This window comes from Ictidomys tridecemlineatus, chromosome 10, assembly GCF_052094955.1.
Source record: "Ictidomys tridecemlineatus isolate mIctTri1 chromosome 10, mIctTri1.hap1, whole genome shotgun sequence".
NCBI lineage: Eukaryota > Metazoa > Chordata > Mammalia > Rodentia > Sciuridae > Ictidomys > Ictidomys tridecemlineatus.
Window position 1 is genome coordinate 69,329,400 of NC_135486.1, and position 19,236 is coordinate 69,348,635.

The window sequence follows — 19,236 nt, forward strand, 5'->3', positions numbered from 1 at the left end:
TTGGAACATTTTTTCCCCCCACTTAATTTTTTTTTTTTTTTGTAATATGAGCTCCTTAAATACATGTGAAAGAGTAGAAAGGAGATAGGAAGGTACTGATGATGGCTCGTGCCTATAGGCAAACATTACGTATATTTTTACTTGATTTTCAAACACACTAAAGAACTTTTGTACTGTTATTTTGATAGGTTTCAAGTGACTGCAGATGAGAGCTTTTTCTTTTAATCAGTACCAAGCTTGGATTCCTAAATAGTTATTTAAGCCCTAAACATTTCAGTTGAGTTAAATGTTAACCAGCCCAAGTGATTAGTTTATAGGCTGTAAAACTGCGTGGAATACTTTGTATCAGCAAATACCACAATCCCTGAATTCCTGGAGCTGGTATTGTGTTTGCATTCAAACATACCCATGAAGTGTTTTTTCCCCCCTCTAAGTATTTCAGACACATTTTTCTTATTTGAAAGCTTTGCTTATTACTCAACAACCTCTGTATCTAAAGTATGTCAAAGATACATAGAAAAGAAATGACATCACGGAGCCAGTTTTGTTCGTTGAGCTTTGTGTTTAGCTAATGCTGAGCAGGGCCGTGAGTCATGCAGTCCTGTGACCAACCCGGCACTTTTCCAATCACAGACTGTTAAGATCTCTGACAACAGAACCTGCAGTTGTTTGAGGAGGAGATTTCAACAGTGACCTGTATACTTGGTAAGACCAGGCTTATGTGGGTAACAAAATTTGTTTCTATTCCTGCCGAATAACAAAACACCAACAATGAGATAACACTTAGTACAGCTGACTCACTTCCTCATTTACAGATGAAAGGAGTTATCCAAGAAGTGACTGTCTCACAAGGAAATAATGTTTCCTTCAGGTAATTACCTGAGCCTTTTAAAAACAAGGCTGACTATTACACTGACTTGTCAGTAGTTAGGTATGTTAATGAGTCAGTTTTATTATGAAGTAATAATATGAATTAAAAACCACCCCGTTTTCATCCTTACATATGTGAGAATTGCTGATTTCAGACACTACTCGAAGAAATAGCTGTGTAGCTTAAGCAGTTGTCCAGGAGATGAAAATTTTCAATTTTATTAAAAGGTGGAATTAATATATGCTTTTCTTATTGTTTTTAGAAAAGCACATCTTAGTGGCAACACTGCAGCTGTTACTACCAACATCTGGATCAGAGATTCCGGTGTGCCTACCTCTTCCTGGGTTAGCAGGAGAATGAAGATGCGGAAGGAAGGGTGGAGAGAGGCCCCAGGGCTGTGCTATATGCTCCTCACAGGTACCTGGGGTGGCACAAGCATCTAAGGCCTTGGGACTTATCATGTCTTGCTCTCTTGATCTGACTTAGCAGCAGCTGCCCTCATGGGGAAGGGACTCTCTTTGCTGAAGCCTCTGCAGGAACTTTATAGAAAACCAAGAAACCTCAGCCTCCATGACTTGCTATAATCCTCTGGGCTTTACAGCTTGGCAATGTTCCTCAAAACTACTTTGGAACATATTTATTTTAAAACAAAAAAGGAACTCAAATGTGTTGGGAGAAAAATCTATCCAATAATTTTGCCTTCCTCTGATTATAACCAAAAGTCATATCTAATTTTCTTCTAGACACAATTTTAATAGGACTTCACAAAGATGGAAATAAACGCCTCTAAACAGGAATTCTTGGTTTTCAGGCATTTCTCATGTATTTCTTAAAACACTCATTTGCCTTTTTCCCTACTTGGTATGTCTGCTCCTGAATTCTCTTGTAATTTTAACAGTTGTACAATTATTTTTGTTGTTGGGAAACTGAAAATTGTGAAACATGTTAAACGGAGCACATTTAAAAATAACCTAGACTTTTCTGCCATTTGGGGAAGGCCACTGGCTTGTTTGGGGTTACTAATGGGAATAACTGATCATGTGTGATTACCTCTAGAACCAGCTTGTTTGCTCCAAGGGAAAAATTCATTGAACAGCCACAGACTGCATTCCAGAATATTAGCCAACCACTCTGCAAATGCACACAGTTAGGTCTTAGCACCATTGGCAACAACTCATGGAAAGACAATATGCCCAAGGGACAGAGGTCTTGTTGCTGGATACTGGTGCGGGATCCAATTATCAGGGATTTTCATGAGAGGTGCTTTCCCTTTCTTAGGTTCCTGTTTTTTTAGAAAGTGCTTCATTGCTTTGCAATTACATCTACCAGTGAACTCCAATCTGAATATTGTGTTGCAGGGTAGTGGTTGAGGAGTAATTGTAAATACATCAGGGCCCAGAATACATTTGTCACATTGTATTTCTCTCCTCTATTAACAAATCAGAGACCTGGTGGTATCATTGTCACTGGTTGCCAATGAGAGCAGCAATTAGGACATTAGGACCACAGTGGGCTCTGCCTCTCAGCGTTCCCCCCCACACACCGCCACCACTGATCTGTTAATTAGTTGGGCAGCTTGCCTTCAATCTACTTTAGAGCATGAGCCTTCATGTAAAAGTACATTAAAAACATAAATAAATGTAAACTTCAAAGTTGTTTAGAGGAAAACATGGAAGAAGAGCCCTAGAGTGTGTCTTTGTGGCCTCACTTGTGCACACAGAGGAGATGTCTGTCTCAACCAGGGAACAATGTGGTATGAGTGCCAGTATGTCTAGGTGTTTCCTCCTCTGGGTTCCCAGGATCTTGTCTGAAAGGCAGCATTGGTCAGTTCCAGGCCCAGAATGTTGTCTTGGTGTCCATGTATGCTCAGGTGAAGCCTAGCCCCCAAAAGGTGAGATGGGGCCTTCGAGCATTGGTTGGACTATCTGTAAAATGATCCTCCTTCTTCTTCTTTCCTCAGAGCATTAAAATCTAGGAGATGATAACAATAGTTGCCATTTATGATGTGATGTGCAATGTTCTACACAACTGACACACAGCATTTCATTGAGTTTTTGTATCGACTCTGTGATTTAGATACCTCTTATTCTCTACTAGATGAGGAAAATGTGATCTAGTGAATGAGGATGATTTGGCTAGCTTCACACAGCTAGAAACTAGCAAGTCAGAACCCAGTCTCCTGGTCTTGGAGTCTTAGTGAGCATGGATCCTTATAAAAAAATATTATGAACTGGTGGCTTCCACGAGACACATTTATTTCTCATAGTTCAAGGGGCTGGAAGTGGGAAAGCCAGTGCCCATATGACTGGTTTCCAGGGAGGTGATTCTCTGTGTTTTGCAGATGGGTCTCCAGAGTGCCCTACCATTTTGAGGAACACATTTGGTCCATATCACTTGATTTCCAAATCTGTGTATTAGCCACAGAGCTTTTCTATCATGCCAAAGTGGAAAATCTGAATATGGTAAATACTACTGTGAGAAAATGAATTTATGTTATTTGAGCCACCTAGCCTTGACATTCCATTATGGCATCCTAGACTAAGATAAGGCTTCCTCAAACAGGAAGGGCCACCTTCTTCCTCCAGGAACTGCCAATGCTTGTCCCCCTTCTCCTATGCTCAGTGGGGCTTTGGGTTTTCCTAAAGTGTTATGATTCTCATCTTCCCAACTCAACTATAAAGTGCCTGCATATAAGACTCCAGTTGTTATTATTTCTCCTTCCTTTAGTTACTAGTCAAATTACATGCTGAGCGGTTTTTGTTGTTGTTTGTTTAATTTTTACACAGAGTTTTGGTAAGCTGCTGAGGCCGGCCTTGATCTTGCCATCCTCCTGCTCCACATCCTCAGGCACTGAACTACAGGCTTGCGCCACAGCGCCTGCCTTTGTTTGAGAGTTAATTAGCCTAGTTGTACCTGATATGCTGAAATAGTTTGTTTTTGCTTTGGTTTCAGAATTGGCAAAGAAAACTGAAGAAAATTATGCATAAAATCCTGGCTATTTTCAGATATAAGAGTGTTGTTTATTTTTTCCTGGAAAGATCTAGTTAATTATCTCTGTTCTGCCCTTCAACTTGCATATAAAGATAAAGTGGAGTGCTGACCTCCAAATTCTACAAAAGGTTTTCTTTAATTTTCCTTGAACAGAAGGTGTTTATCAACTCAGAATTCAAATCACATTAAATTCTCCGATACTTGACCAGGATTCTTCATACCAACCCTCCTTCATTAGAATAGTTCAATCTCTTCTTAATAAAAAAAGGAAAAACAAAACTGTTGAACTGAAACGATCCCTCCTTTTTTCAGTAGTGTTCCTATTTTTTTCTTCTAGGATGGAATAAATTTTAAAGTGAGGAATAGCCTTCTCTCCTCCAGGCCAAACAACTTCAAGTATGGTGGGATTTTCACTTAGTGGCAATACTCTAGACTGAACAATTAAATGTCCTGTGGACTGAGGCTGCCAGAGATGAACACTTTTTAATTGTTCTTCTAAACAGGGTATGCATGTTGTAAAATAAGTCAAAAGAACTTTTCATTTGCATTTCTAACCTAAAATGATCCTGTGTGTTTAATTCAGGGTGCTTCCTGTAGATAAATGAATCATGAGTTACTTTTCCCCTATTAAATTTAAAAAAAAAAAATAGTTCAGACTAAGTATCTGCGACATTTTGTGCTGATTCCACACTAATGTTCAGAAATTTATTATCCATGATATTTTATGTATATATATGAATTTTGCAAATATAATTCCAATTTTTTTGGCCATCATTTTATTAAGCTATAATATGTGAAGGAAAAAGCCTGAGAACAGAAGGTTAGGTGGTAGTCTGCAAGAACACCACTGAACCAATGTCATGGACTGGGTCTGTAGAAGCAAAGATTGGGAAGGAAATTTATCATCTCCATGCTTTTGGCAACTGTCTCTTTCCTCAGAAAAACAAAATTATCATTTGCAAAATGATAAAGATAATTGGCATTATAAAAGTTTTGCTTGAATCCATTATTTTTTGAATTGCTGGAAAAGTTTCTGCCATGCTAACTTGTTCTTTTGAAATGACTATTACCCCAGCACAGCTGGGGTTGCATTCCGATGCAAAGTGCCCAGCACATAATTCACTTAATAGAAGAGCAGAGCAGAACTGGGGTGCTGCAGCACCTCAGCCACATGGACAGTGATCCAGGTTCCTTCTCTGGTTTCTGATCCATCCACCTTGCCTTTAGCTTTCACTTTCACAGTTCTGCAATGCCTGCTGATCCTCAGGCAGTTCCACAATCAGGTGCAGAAAAAGAAGAAAAATTTGTGTTCAGTGTGTATATAGTTTTAAGTATGCAAGATGAAAAAGCTCTACGGATCTGCTGTACAATCTAGTTCCTGTCGTGGACAATTCTGGTGCACACTTAACAAAATAGGTCGAGAGGGTAGGTCTCTTGCTACTTGTTCTTACTATGAGAGAAAAAAACAAAGGGGCAGAAGGAAATGGGTGAGGGTGATGGGTGTGTTTAGTCCCTTGACGATCATAGTTGCGTCTGTATGTCCTGACTCATCCAATTACATCCACTAAATATGTGCTGCTCTTTTATATACTAATTATGCCTCAGCAATGTGGTTAAAAAGAAAATGATGGAAGAACATATCTCCCAAGATGTACTTTTCTTAAAAAAAAAAAAAGAAAAACAAAAAGAAAAAAAAAATTAGACAGTGTGGCCCTCTGAGGGAAACTGCCTATCACTCACAATTCAGAACGGGGGTTCATATGTCTTTGTCTTGCCACAAAGAAAGAGAGGAAGTAGCACAGGAATGTGAACTGAGAGTGGCTTTACCATCCTAAAGCCACCATATCCGTGCTTTCGTGAAGGTGATGTGGGAAGCCCAAGGGTCCAGGTGTGGGTTTATCTAATTACTATGTTACCTAAACAAAATTCTAGTGGCAAAATCAAAATTTAACTTTACTAGGTCACTAGCAGTGGGAATAAAATGAGATTAACCATGTGGAATTCAAATTCTGCTGCTATCACCACTAGCTGTATGACTCACACAAGATCCATAGAGCCTAAGAACCAGTGTCCTTTCTTGTAAAGCTGAGATTACACTTTGGATAGATTACTACTCTGAATGTTTGGTTCCACCCAAAATCCATTCACCTCCATTTGATGTGACTTTTGGAAGTTGATCAGGTTGTGAATAGGATCAGTGTCCTTACAAAAGGGCTTCAGAAGACGTGAGGACAGAGAAGGCCCCATCCATGAGGAAAGGGTTTTCACCAAGCACCAAGTCTGATAGCTCCTGGATCTCTCCCAACTTCAAAACTGTGAATGGTAAATTCCAGTGCTTCTGAATTGCTCAACACAAAGTATTTCGTTATAGCAGCTAAAATAGACTGCAACAGGAATAGCCCTTGTGCGGCTCTTGTTTTGTATGTGTTCTGCTTCTCCATGGAATCTGGCCAATGGGACATGAAAACCCATGATGCAGGCAAACACAACACAACAAGTATGTTGCACTGGGGGAACACAGTCCATCAAAGATAACCCTCTCAGACTCGACTTCGATCCTCTACTCAGCAAAGACCCTTGGAAGGAAAGAAGTTGTGGATGGAGAGGAGCATCCTTCCGTTTGTTATACTACAGCTGCATTCTTGGACTCCGGGAGCCCTCTCCCTACCAGTTTGCAGGCTGAATGCAGCTGCATCTGGGAGCCTAGGCTATACCCACAGAAGGCCTATACACACTGCTGTGTCACACATCATCAGAAATCCTTGTTTTAAGCCATGACCTTTGCAGGCAGCAGGAGATACCTGATTTTCACATCAGACTTCCAGTGTTGCTTTCAAGGTGTACTGCAGGATGAAGCAGTCTTTGGCATGAAGTGAGCCCTCAGAACTACTATTGTTACATTTTTATTATTTTCAAATGCATAACATGCATCCACGAAAAAGTCTTATCAATTAGGAAATAAATTAACAGGTGCTTTCTTAGTATCAATAATCTGTATAGAGTCAAGTGTATTGGGCTTTTCTTTAAGAAAATTACACACTTTAGATAAAAATTACTATATCTATTACCATAAGCCATAAATTAATAATGAGGACTCAACTCTCTAAAACATATCAAATGAGTGAGCATTTTTTAAAAAAAGAAATTGATATAAGTTTTTGGAAAAAGCTTTTCAGAAAATGCATCTCTTGATCAAGGTCTTGAATGAAGAGAAACGTTTCAATATTGCCAATGCTAATAATCCTATTAACATTTGACATTTATTAAGAATGTATTATGTTCCAGGCAATGACAATAAAATGCTTTTAAGCAGTGTCAGATTTAATCTTTACCATATGCTTGTGAGGTAAATTTTATGTAATGTTCATTTACAGATGAGGAAACAGAATAACAAAGAAATCAATAAACTTCCTGATTTGTTCAAGGTCACATGGCTGTTCAGCAGTATAGCTGGGATTGGACCAAGCCTGCCCGATTCCAGAGCTAACAATTAGGCACCCATGCACCGCAGAGGAATTTTTATCTTCTAAGAAAAATTATTCTGCCATTTAGCATCGAAATCATTATTACCAGTGTCACCGCCTAACCTAACCTACATTCTATAAGGTCCTTAGAAAATATATCAACAGAAAGCTCTTTTAATGATCAGAGACATATCCTAGTGTTTTCATGCAAAAGAATGATAATAACTGGCACATACATTGTATTTAATGTATATTGGACATTGACCTTAGTGTGTTGGGCATTTTGTATCTTATTATTCTTCCTCCCAACAACCACAGGGGTAAGTCCTTTTATTCCTCACACTTCATAGATAATATAACCAGTTACAGAGAGGTCGAACCAATGTCCAAGGTCAAAGACCTGAAAAATTAGTGGGTCAGTGGTGTTATGGTTTGGATATGAGGTGTTCCCCAAAAGTTCATGTATGAGACAATGCAAGAAGATTCAGGGGATAAGTGATTGGTTAAGAGATTATAATTGGGCGAATTAATCTCCTGGAGGTGGGTAGGGTGTGGCTGGAGGAGGTGGGTGTGGCTTTGGGGTATAAATTTTGTCTCTCTCTCTCTCTCTCTCTCTCTCTCTCCTTCCTGATCATCCTGTGAGGTAGTTCCACCACACTCTTCTTCCTCACCCCCCACCTCAAGTCCAGAGAACTGGAGCCAGCTGCCTATGAATCGAGACCTCTGAAACTGTGAGCCCCCAAATAAATTTTTCCTCCTCTAAAATTGTTCTTTTTGGGTCTTTTAGTCAGAGCAGTAAAAAAGCTGACTACAAGTGTTGGAGATTTCAAACCTAGGTTGTCAAGCTCTAAAAGTTGTGTGCCTAGAGAGATGCTCCTTTGTGTTAACTCTTCCAAAACAGGAACTCAGCACCAACAGGACCAGGTTATGGTAAAATGTGCACAGACCCATAACTCATCTGTTCTGCATGTGATGGGTGTTCTCACTTAACTTTTAGCAACTCTTCCAAGTAAGGCATACTGTGAAGTCCTGAGAATTAGTGATTGTGATTCCAGATGGTGAGGGAGCTGGCATCTGAAGGAAGGCATTCTAACACCATGGAAGACTAACTCTATTTGGGGGGAGTCTTGTTAACAAGAACAGTACTTAATAATAAATCCTATATCCACGCAGTTTGAGGGAATGAATTGTAGCCAACTTATTATGTAAAAAACAGTCATTCTCATCCAGGGGTAACTATTTTCAAATCTTTTAACTGTTTTTCTTGATATTTCTAACATATGTGTAAAATCATCTTGATATTGCCACTTGATTTTTATTTTACAATTCTGGGAATCATCGATTGAATTCCCACTTAGAGATGAGAAATCACTGTTGTTTCTCTCCCACATTCTATCATGACATATTCAGTATGATTTTCCTATTCTCCTGCTTGTTTTCTCTGCAGCTGATGTATGTTTGATTTCCACTTTGCTTCAATTTTTATATATTTGTGACTAGTTAATCCCCAACCTCTTCTTTTGGTTGATAAACCTTCTTCTGACTTATCAATCACATAAAGACTCTATTTTCTCTCTTTCCTAGGGTCTCTCTCCTGGGTCCCCTCACCCACTCCATTCTGCACTGGTTGCCTCTATGCCTGCTGCAGAAGCTCTTTCTGGGATATTCCTTTGTCATCATGAGGATACTCCTTACTTGCCTTTGTGCTTTGTCTCTATTTTCTGGATCCAGGCTGTCACAATTCTTGGTTCATTTCTCCAGTCTGGTGGAGCATCGCCATGTCAGTCTAGGTTCTCATGGAAGGTGGACTTCAAGGTGTTTATTGAAGGGAATGCCTGTCAGAGAACACAAGGAGGGAAACAAAGAGGCTGGGGGAGAGAGGGAGAGTGGCAACACAGGTGTCATCCCGAGTCCCGGAGGGTGGGAGGAAGGGAAGAAGAGTTAGGGGAAAAGGTAAGAAGTGAAGGAGGCAAGTCCCACTCAGACTTTCGGGGAATATCTGTGGAAAGAGCAGTTTTACCATGAATATGGTGATGGAGCTCAATGTGCAGAGCTAGAGCTTCTAGTTGCTGAAGGATCTAAGAGTACTCTTCCATGGTCTCCTATTACCTTGACTTGCTTCCTGTGAAAGGTGGATCCATCAACTTCCCATTTGGGTAGCAAAATACTTGACATAATTAATTAATAAGGAGAAAAGGTTAATTTTGGCTTCTGGTTTTAGAGGCTTTAATCCAAGGTAGGTTGACTTCTTAGCTGCCTGTGGTCAGACAGAACATAATGGTGGAGACGATGTGGTGAAACAAAACAGATCACTTCATAGCAGTTAGGAATCAAAGCAATAGCAAGGTCTAGATTCCAATATTCCCTTCAAAGGAATGACCCTGATGACCTTGCCTTTTCCCAACTTCTCCTTCCAATAGCACCAAGCTGAGGAGCATGCATTTTTCCACACTGGCCTTTGGGAGACACCCCAAATTCCAACTATAACAAGAGGCAATATTTCTGGAATATTCCATTTAACATGTAGTCAGGATTTTGAGGTTAGACCCCCACCCCAGCCTACTGATAATTTGTTTGGGTATACAATATCTACTGACGTTTTAAAGACATAACTTCATTTTCTACAATTCCAGTGTTATAAAGCCTGAAACTACTCTGATTTCAATCCTTTGTAGGAAATCCATTTTAAATAACCAGAAGACTTTAGAACATTCTCTTCGTCCATATATTTCTTTAACTTCACACCAATGAGCTTTGTTACTGGCGACATAATCAAGCCCAAGCTTATTATTCTGGGCAGAAAATTTAAAATTTCAAATCTGTTCTGTTGCAAAAAACAAAAAACCAAAATGACAACAACAAAAATCCCTTCAATAACACTTTGTGATTTGTCAATTTTTTAGCAATTAGTAAAATCAAGCAATTAGCTGAGCACTTCATATTCATTAGCTGCTTTAATCCTTCCACTAAAATATGAGTTATTCTTATTTTCATTTAATCCCATGATCTCATCTAATCCTATTACCTATTTAACCCACTCTTCACACTAATGTAGTTCCAGTAGCCCATTTTATCTATGGAGGATGCATGCCAAGACCTTCAGTAGGTGTCTGAAACCATAGCCAGTACCCAACCCTCTGTATATATGAAATGTTTTCTTCTATACATACATGATGTGATAAAGTTTAATTTAGAAATTGGGCACAATAAAATATTAACAACAATAATTAATAATAAAACAGAACATTGATAATAATATACTGTATAAAAGTTACCCAAATGAGGTCATTGAAATGTACTCACCTTTATTCTTGTGTTGATGTGAGGTGTTGCAACACTTGTATGATGAGAAGAAGGGAGATGGAGGATACAAACATGGTAATGTAACTCTAGGCTGTTACACAGGATTCCCTGAACACACTGCAATATGGCTAAAGTTAATCCAATAACTGAGATGGTCACTAAATACTGACTTGGTCAGTAGCATATACAATGTGGATATGCTAAGCAATGGGATGATTCACATGTAGGACAGGATGAAGCTAGGCAACAATCATGCTACTCAGGACAGTGTATAATTAAAAACTTATGAATTGTTTATTTCTGGAATATTCTATTTAACATTTTCTCACTGTGACTGACTGCAAGGAACTAAAAATGCACCAAGAGACAACATGGATAGTGGGTACTATATTAAAAGTTATTTTATTGAAGCTCTTATTGAAGCTCAGAGAGGTTAGAAACTCATTTAATGTTACACGGAATGCAGTAGAGCCTGGATTTGAACATACTTCTGTTTAGTGCTAAAGTACCCGGAGCATAAATCTATAAAAACAAGACAGTATTTAAGACTACACAAATTCTTACTATTCCTATTCTTTAAAATGTTTTCAAAAACAATATAGTTCAGACAGAAAGAAGAGAATTCCCTCTGCAAAATTCTCACCAATTTTGCCAAGAATTTAGCAGAAATAAACTTGAATTTATTAAAATAATGGTACTGAAGTGTATGTAATTGAGTTTTGAAGACATTAACTATACATACATATGTACTTTGGCTTTCTAATGTAAGTTAAATGAAAGCCTGATTTTATGTTTGAAAAAGGAAAACGTATGTGTGTGTGTGTGTGTGTGTGTGTGTGTGTATGCTGGTGTGTTTGGATGTCTGTGCCCACACAGGTGCATGAATTTCTGGTTCTCTTGCTGTTAGGTTAAAATCATTTCCAAATGATCCTTAGGAATAATGTTTCTCCTTCCTTGGGATTTTGTTGACTCTAAGAGGAAAGACACACTAAACAATAAGTGGACCACTGTATTTCACTGTATTCATCATATTACACAGATAAGAATAAAGTTTTATAAATTAACTCAAGTGGAGTTTGTCACCACTTACCACCGTTTTACGTCATGGTAAAGCAAAGATTTCAGGTTAAAGTAACATTTTTTTTTTTTTTGAGAGAGAGAGAGAGAATTTTAATATTTATTTATTTTTTTTAGTTTTTTCCGGCGGATACAACATCTTTTTTTGTATGTGGTGATGAGGATAGAACCCTGGCCGCACGCATGCCAGGCAAGTGCACTACCGCTTGAGCCACATCCCCATCCCTAAAGTAATATCTTAATAAGAAATGTCTGAATAATTCTCATAATTCTTTGTTTCCCCTGAACTTATAAAAACTGGAGGAATTTTTATTTTAATTGAGAAATACAAAGAGTGATCCAAAAATTAGCAATTCAGTGGTTAATACAATCCCAATTATAAATGATTGCATTGATGACATGATTCATTTTGACAAGGCTAAATTTATAGTATGATCTCATGACTTCTTTTGCTTGAATCTTTAGTTATATTGAGAAATTTCCAGAAAATCCAAATTCCAGGCCAACCATGTGCTTCTGGCCTAAAACAGTTTGGAACTCTCCTTTTGGACACTCTTAAAAGTCCTTCCAACCTTCAGAGTCTATGAATTAATAAACTTTGTTTAAGGTACAGTCTGTGTAGAGATCTTAGTGGTAGCTGGTGATTAATGAGAAGTGTTGGATCTGGTTAAAAAAAAAGGAGTATGATTCTAAAGTCATAAGCCTATCTTATGTAATGAATCTAATTTAAAAACACTCCCCAAAGAGGAATTTCCTAATTCATTTTAATTACATCATTTGTTTCTTCATATATGTATATATATATATATATATTTTCCCTGTTAAACTTTTATTCATGCGTTTAAATTTTATAGAATAATTGACTTTATTGTAGCATATTCTGTACGTGTGTTTAACATATTTAGCTGATATCTACCCTCCATTATCTTCCTATGTATGTATGTATGAATGTATGCATGTATGTATTTATTGCTAGTGATGAAACCCAGGGCCTCACACATTTTAGGCAAGCACTTAACCCTGAGCTACATCTCCACATCATTATATCTGCTGAATTTTAAACTGTGACTCCATTATTTGCTTAACAGAAAATTAAAGTGAAAGCAAGGACTGTTTTCTATTTATAGTAGGCAGAGCTCACACCCACACAGAGGACTTTTTATTGTTTCAGAGAAACACTCTTAATACGAGAAGTCTAATCTGCTTACTATTATTACTTGCTAGACTCTTGGTACCTTGTCATCAGTGCATGGAGGACTCCCATTCCTTTCACTTGTGAAGTAGTCATAGAAGTCATGGATCTTACTGTAGGTCCAGAGATTTTTCTTCTTCTTCCTTTGTTTTTGGTACTGAGGATTGAATCCAGGGTATCTAACCTCTGAGAGATATCTGCAGCCCATATTTATTTTTTATTTTGAGACAGGGTCTTGCTAAGTTGCTTAGGGCTTTGCTAAGTGGCTAAGGCTGGCCTTGAATTTGCAATCCTCCTGCCTCAGTCCCCTGAGTTGCAGGGATTACAAGCATGGGCCACCACAGCTGGTGAGATAGTTCCCTTCCACCTAAGCGTCTCGCCCTTGCTGTCCACATCAGTTCTGGGCATCAGACAGTGCACCCAGAGCCAATGTTATGGTAGCCTTGACACTGCCCAAGTGTCCCTTTAGTCCTCCTGAATCAGCATTGTGATGCCTGTCTTCTGTTTTCTTTGTTCTTAGTTTTCCAATAGAGGACTTCTGGTTTCTTTCTCTGCCTTCCCCTACCATCTCAGGGACCACCACTGATGCCTGGAGCCTCCTGCCAGCATTTTTATGGTACTGTGAGGGCAGAGCCATGGAGTGAGACCCCACTTTTGCCTCTTGCTAGGAATGTCAATGAATGGCCATCAGAATACCCTCACCTTAGGCCCCCAGTCTTCTTCAACCTGTCAGATTGTACTCAGTGCAGACCCTGTGGGCTTTGTATGAGCATTGTTGGATCTTAGTAATTTTAACTTCAAGTGGCAGAGTCTTTATTTTATTTTATTTTTTTCGTTTTTTGAAATTACAGTATTAGTACAATTTGTCACTATTCTCTAAGGATCACTTCTTATGCTGGGATTTTAGTGTGTTTTACAAATTTATTTGTTATAATGGCCTGCAATACCTTGATTTTAAAACCTTATTTTCCAGGTCTTTTGAGAGATGGCCATAACCTAAGATTATTTTCATAATGGACTCCCCATATAATGTACTTCTTAAAAGCTAAATGGTACTTATCACTTCATTTTGCATATTGAGTGACATTTTTAGCTTGGTATTAATAACCCAACATTATAATAAAAATAATAATAGTCAGGATTTAAAAATCCATTACAAATCTCCTTAAACCCAGGTGAACTCATTAACTCTTAGATAAAAGAAATTGGAATTAAAAGAAAAAAAAAAGAAGGACCTGATTTTATTCTGCCTCCTATGATGACTTTGGAGAAGCAGATGCAGAAGGGAATTGTGACTTCACATGCAGTATTCAGTTTGTCAGAATGGCCAGTTAAAATCATGATATTCTTAAAGAAGAAGAAAGAAAAGACTCCTAGTTCCTTGTTGATTCAAATGTATGATTTCTGCCTTGTTTTCTTGGGGGGAGACAAGATGAGAGTTATTGTTAAATCAAAACTGTACAAACAAAACTGTAGAAATAAGTTGGGATTTTCAAACAATTTGAGCTTTGTTGAAACATGCTTCCTATCCTGTTTTGCTGTCCAGAATGGTGTCACCCTGCCTGCAAGGGCCTGCTGGTGCCAGGCAGAATTGGGGGGCATCTTCTAGCACAGAATTTCCTAGGCATTTTGGGTGGGATTGTGTTTAATTCATGCACGGAAGTCCTAATTCTCATTTCCTCAGAATGTGACCTTGTTTGCGAACAGGATTTTTATAGAGGTGATTAAGGTAAAGTAAGATTATTAGGGGGACCCTGGTCCAATATGACTGGAGACTGCATAAAAAGGGAAGACTAAGACCCAAACATCTTTCTGGGTGCAATGGCTCATGTCTGCAATCCCAGTTACCTGGGAGGTTGAGGCAAGAGGATCCCAAGTTCAAGGCCAGTCTGGGCAACTTAGCAAGAATTTGTCTCAAAATAAAAATGGCCAGGGATGTAGCTCAGTGGTGGAGCACATGCCTACCATGAGCATGATCCTGGATCCCTCACACTACCAAACAAACAAACAAATGCTCCGGCAGACATTCTCACAGAGAGACAGCCAAGTAAATACAAAGGCCAGGATGGAGATGACACACCTGCAAGCCACAGAACACCAAGGATCATCAGCCAAGCTTCTAAAGCCAGGGAAGAGGCCCGCAATAGATTCCTCCTCAAGGCTCTGAGGGAACCAACCCTGCCAACCTTGCCCTCAGACTTCTGGCCTCTAGGAAGGCGAGGGAGTAAATTTATGTTATTTCCTGCACCCAGTTTGTGGTACTTTGTTATGGCAGCCCTAGCAAATGAACACACTAGCCATACAGAGAGTCAAAACCACACGAAGTATTATCCAATCCCAACAAGAACTTACTTGTTTTTAGTGAGTGATGTGCATGAGGCCAGTAGCAATAGGAGAAGGAAATCCTTAAACTGAAGGATGCAAGAATAATTCAGTCAATGCCAGTAAGAGGCAGAAACTGAGGCTGAAATGTGAAAGAAATACAAGGACATATTTGGTCTAAGGGGAGGGAAGACCATGGCTTTGTAGATGAAAGTTCCTTGGTGGAACTCAAGTCAGCAAAGCACATCTTGTGTTTCTACTGGCAGTGGAAGAGACTTGGACTGTGTGGACATGTGCACTCTTGGGTACAGTAGACACCCCTGGGTAGGAACAATGTGTACTCAATTGTACTCTCTGTACTCTCTCCGAAGAGACAGTCCTTCATTATGCTCTAAATTTCCGGAACCATGTGCGTTTACTTTATGTTTTAATTTAAACAATAAATAAACAAAATGCAAAGTTTTATTTGGTGATTTTCTTATAGCTCTATAATTACTATAAAATATAAAAGCCATATACATGAAATCCTCATGGGCTTTCTTATTGCTTGGTATTGAAAATCCTTAAAGAAAATTGGATTTTATTCAGGACGATGAAGTCTGTTTTGCAGTTAGAGTTTAAACTCAGATAACATTTTCAACATTCAATTACAAATATTGTGAAAAATATATTTAATAATTAATTACTTTGATTCTCTTTAAATATATCTTTCACCTATTTTGAGAGCTTTCTCTATTAACTGATTTTCTATCAGTAGTCATAACCAATTGCTCATACTTGCTATGACACATTGTAGGTTAGCTCATTCTTTCAACAGCTCATTCAGCTCTAATTTTACTATGCAGAGTACATTATCATAGTTTTATTTTCCTCAGAGGAAATTCCCAATATGTAAGTTGAAATAGCAAAGCTAGTGAGGAAGGCAATGGTGTAAAACCACAGTGGAAATCTGACTCATTGTGAAACTTCAAAAATTGCCAATGTGCCACTAAAAATAATTAGTGATCTCTAATGTTTTGCATAATTTCTTCTTGGATGTTCAGTGATTGTGAAAGATACTGGGGATAATTCATCATTCCTTAAACTCCTGGGTTTGCAGTGAGAAAATGGGACCTGGTATGTCATTCTGTGGCTGGTGTGTAGAATAACCATACTTGCAGTAATTTCTTATTCTTCTCTCTCTGCACCAATAAAAATTAAAGAGCTTTATCTAGGCCATATGTGCTTATAAGGACATCAGTTTTGTACTTCTATGTTTTGAATTAAAAATCACCAGTGAGTAGTTCTAATGTATTATCATAGTAATTAAATACGAATAGAGAAGTTGATGTCGAATTTAACAATGGTCATTGGAGTGACTGGGTAGAGTCTGATAAAACAGTAATCTGCTTAATGTGCATGTAGACCTTCAAGTTAATCAAACCAACATGTGATAGTCTATATGAGTCATCCCATACTGTTTAGAAGACCAGCAGCAAATTATCATCTGTTATGAATTGGTTTCCTTAAGATGCTGTTCACCATTTCGGTAACATACACCCAGTCTATCAATATTTGTCTTTAGTTCAGTAGAAATATGTGTCTCATGCAAAGGAATGAGTGGCAACATTTCTCAGGGTGAATATCATATGATCGCTCACCATTTGTCTCAGAGCTACACGACATGTTTTAATTAAAGACCAGGTACAGTTTAAGAAGTCCCTTGACTCCTGATCCAGAGCTGTCAGGGAGCCCAAATGACCTCTTCTCAATGAACTGCAAAGATAGGAAACATTCTAAACTACAGTGCAAGTAGTGTTCTGTTCATCTCAGCTTCAGGAATAATTTTCACTTGGTTACTATTCCATGCCATACCTTATCAGAAGGAAGGCAGGAAGGAAAGGGAACAACCTTATCTATGATTCTTTCATCCAGCCACTTTGTCTTATATTTTTGTGACACATGCTTGTGGTAAGCTGGGTGACACACTTAGTCTCAGTTCCTATAAATGCGAAGTGGAAGTTGTAGCTGTAAGTTTAATGATCTAGAGTAGAGGTTTCCAAACATTTTTGGGAAAGAAACCTCATAACATCATTAAAAAGTCCTTGATCATATTGAAGATATTACTTTGGATATTTTTTTCATTTAGAAATGATAGCTATGTAAAGTTTTCTAGTACATTCTGATCATTATAAAAATATACAGAAACATTAATGTTAAAATGAATCAGATAAGAATAAATGCATGTAGACACTTCAATATTTTTCCACGTATTTCAGTGGGTCATTCTGCACAGGGGTATGTGCCCCTTATGTTCAAGGCCACCATGTGAGATTCAAGTGCATTAGAGGAATGCTCAAGGAAGAGTGAATCACCCTTCCCTTTTCTCAACCCTGAGTGAGCATGCGTCCTCTGTCACAAAAACAAAGTCCTCCACCATGACAGTAACTTTTGAATATTCATTGGTATGTTGCATTTTAATGTATTTTGCTTTGCAATCATAAAGGATGACTTATTGTGTTGGAGACAGAGCACATTTACAAGAAAATGTTAGCCGTCATCACAGAGAAAGGAAGTAATGGATTTTATTTTAGTGCATATAAATTGAGATCATGGACATATGATCAAAGATAAATTTCCTATACTGGGAAAGAAAAGGGAAGAACTAAAATTTAATGACTGCATACCATGTCCAAGGCATGATTCTAGCAGGTTTAAGTATCCTTAAAAAATTACAGCTGTAGAAACGGAGCTCAAAGTCCTCCTTTACACAGTGTTAGTTCATAGCACTATTATTGTGTTTCTCATTTAGTCATTAAAATTACCCAGATAACTCATGTCATTCTTTTAAGGGTTTACTGATAAGTCACCTTAAAATCAGAGAGTGTTAATGAGTTGTCTGTGGTCATCCCACAGCAAAAGGAAAAACAACTCTTCCTATTCCGTAATTAATTTTCATGTTTTTTCCCCCCTAGGCGAAGGTGTGTGTTTATTTATACCTATCACTGTGTCTTTGCTCATGTTGAAGTCCTGCCTGGGAGAGAAGGGGCTCTCTTGACAAAACCTCTTGGTTTTGTCACATCATACAGACAATAATGATAGACTTTTTTTTTTTAAAGCATCTACAGGATGGCTTATACATCCTTCACTCTTCTCTGTTCTGGTTCTGTTGGTGAGATCACAAAGTGGGCATTGTAGTTCCATGCCAATGCCCAAGAGCATGCTTTGAAACTAACTACCTTTCTGCTTCCATTTATGGGTGACTGTGGGCTTGTAATGATTTTACTTGCAAAATCCTCTAGAACAAATTTGTTCTAATACCATGTTTGCAACCTGAATCAGTCATCTCTTGCTGTGTATAATTACTCCCCAAACTTAGCAGCTTCAAAAACAATGCATTTATTGTCTCACAGATTTCATAGTTTAATATTTGTGGCTAGCACTGTGGTTCTGCTATAGGGTATTTTAGACTGTAGCCAAGACATCTGTTAGGCTGCTGTCGTCTGAAGGCTTGATTGGGGCTGGAGCATCCTCTTCCAAGGTGGCCCACTCCTCCTAGAGCATCTTCACACACAGGGGCCACTTTCCTTAAGAAGAGGAGGATCAGCCCTTTAGACCTAGTCTCAGAAGTCACACAGTGTTCTCTCTTCTGCATTCTGGGAGTGAGTCACTAGCCTCAGGCACACGAAAGGGGAGTGGAGTTAGACCCTACCTTTGGAAAGCAGGATTCTCAAACTATCATATAATGTATCTGACAAGATTCTGATTATAGAAACTTTGAAATGTTTTATGTAAGCTGGAAAGAACTGGAAAAGGTCTGATGTTTCACCCTGTTTGTGAGCTACCAAGCTGGTTTGCCATCATTTCATAGATGCTGACAGAAGACGCGAGTACTCTAGGTCAAACCCAAAAAGCACTGGGTGACCTCAACAGTAGCACTAGGTGCGGAGGATCAGCAATTCTGGTTCTCTTACTCCCCACGCCATGGGAGTGACTCAGAGGGTCAGGAGATATTTGCTGTGGATGGTATTTCAGGA

General features: G+C 38.5%; 1 long non-coding RNA gene across 2 annotated transcripts in view; it reads left to right on the plus strand.

The window, feature by feature from the left end:
- Nucleotides 1-19,236, plus strand: part of LOC110597677 (uncharacterized) — a 136,158-nt gene that overhangs the window by 59,136 nt on the left and 57,786 nt on the right. For both annotated transcript variants that reach the window (XR_013426660.1, XR_013426659.1), the window contains exon 5: nucleotides 1,134-1,288. This is a non-coding gene — a long non-coding RNA (uncharacterized LOC110597677). The remainder of the gene's footprint in view (nucleotides 1-1,133; nucleotides 1,289-19,236) is intronic.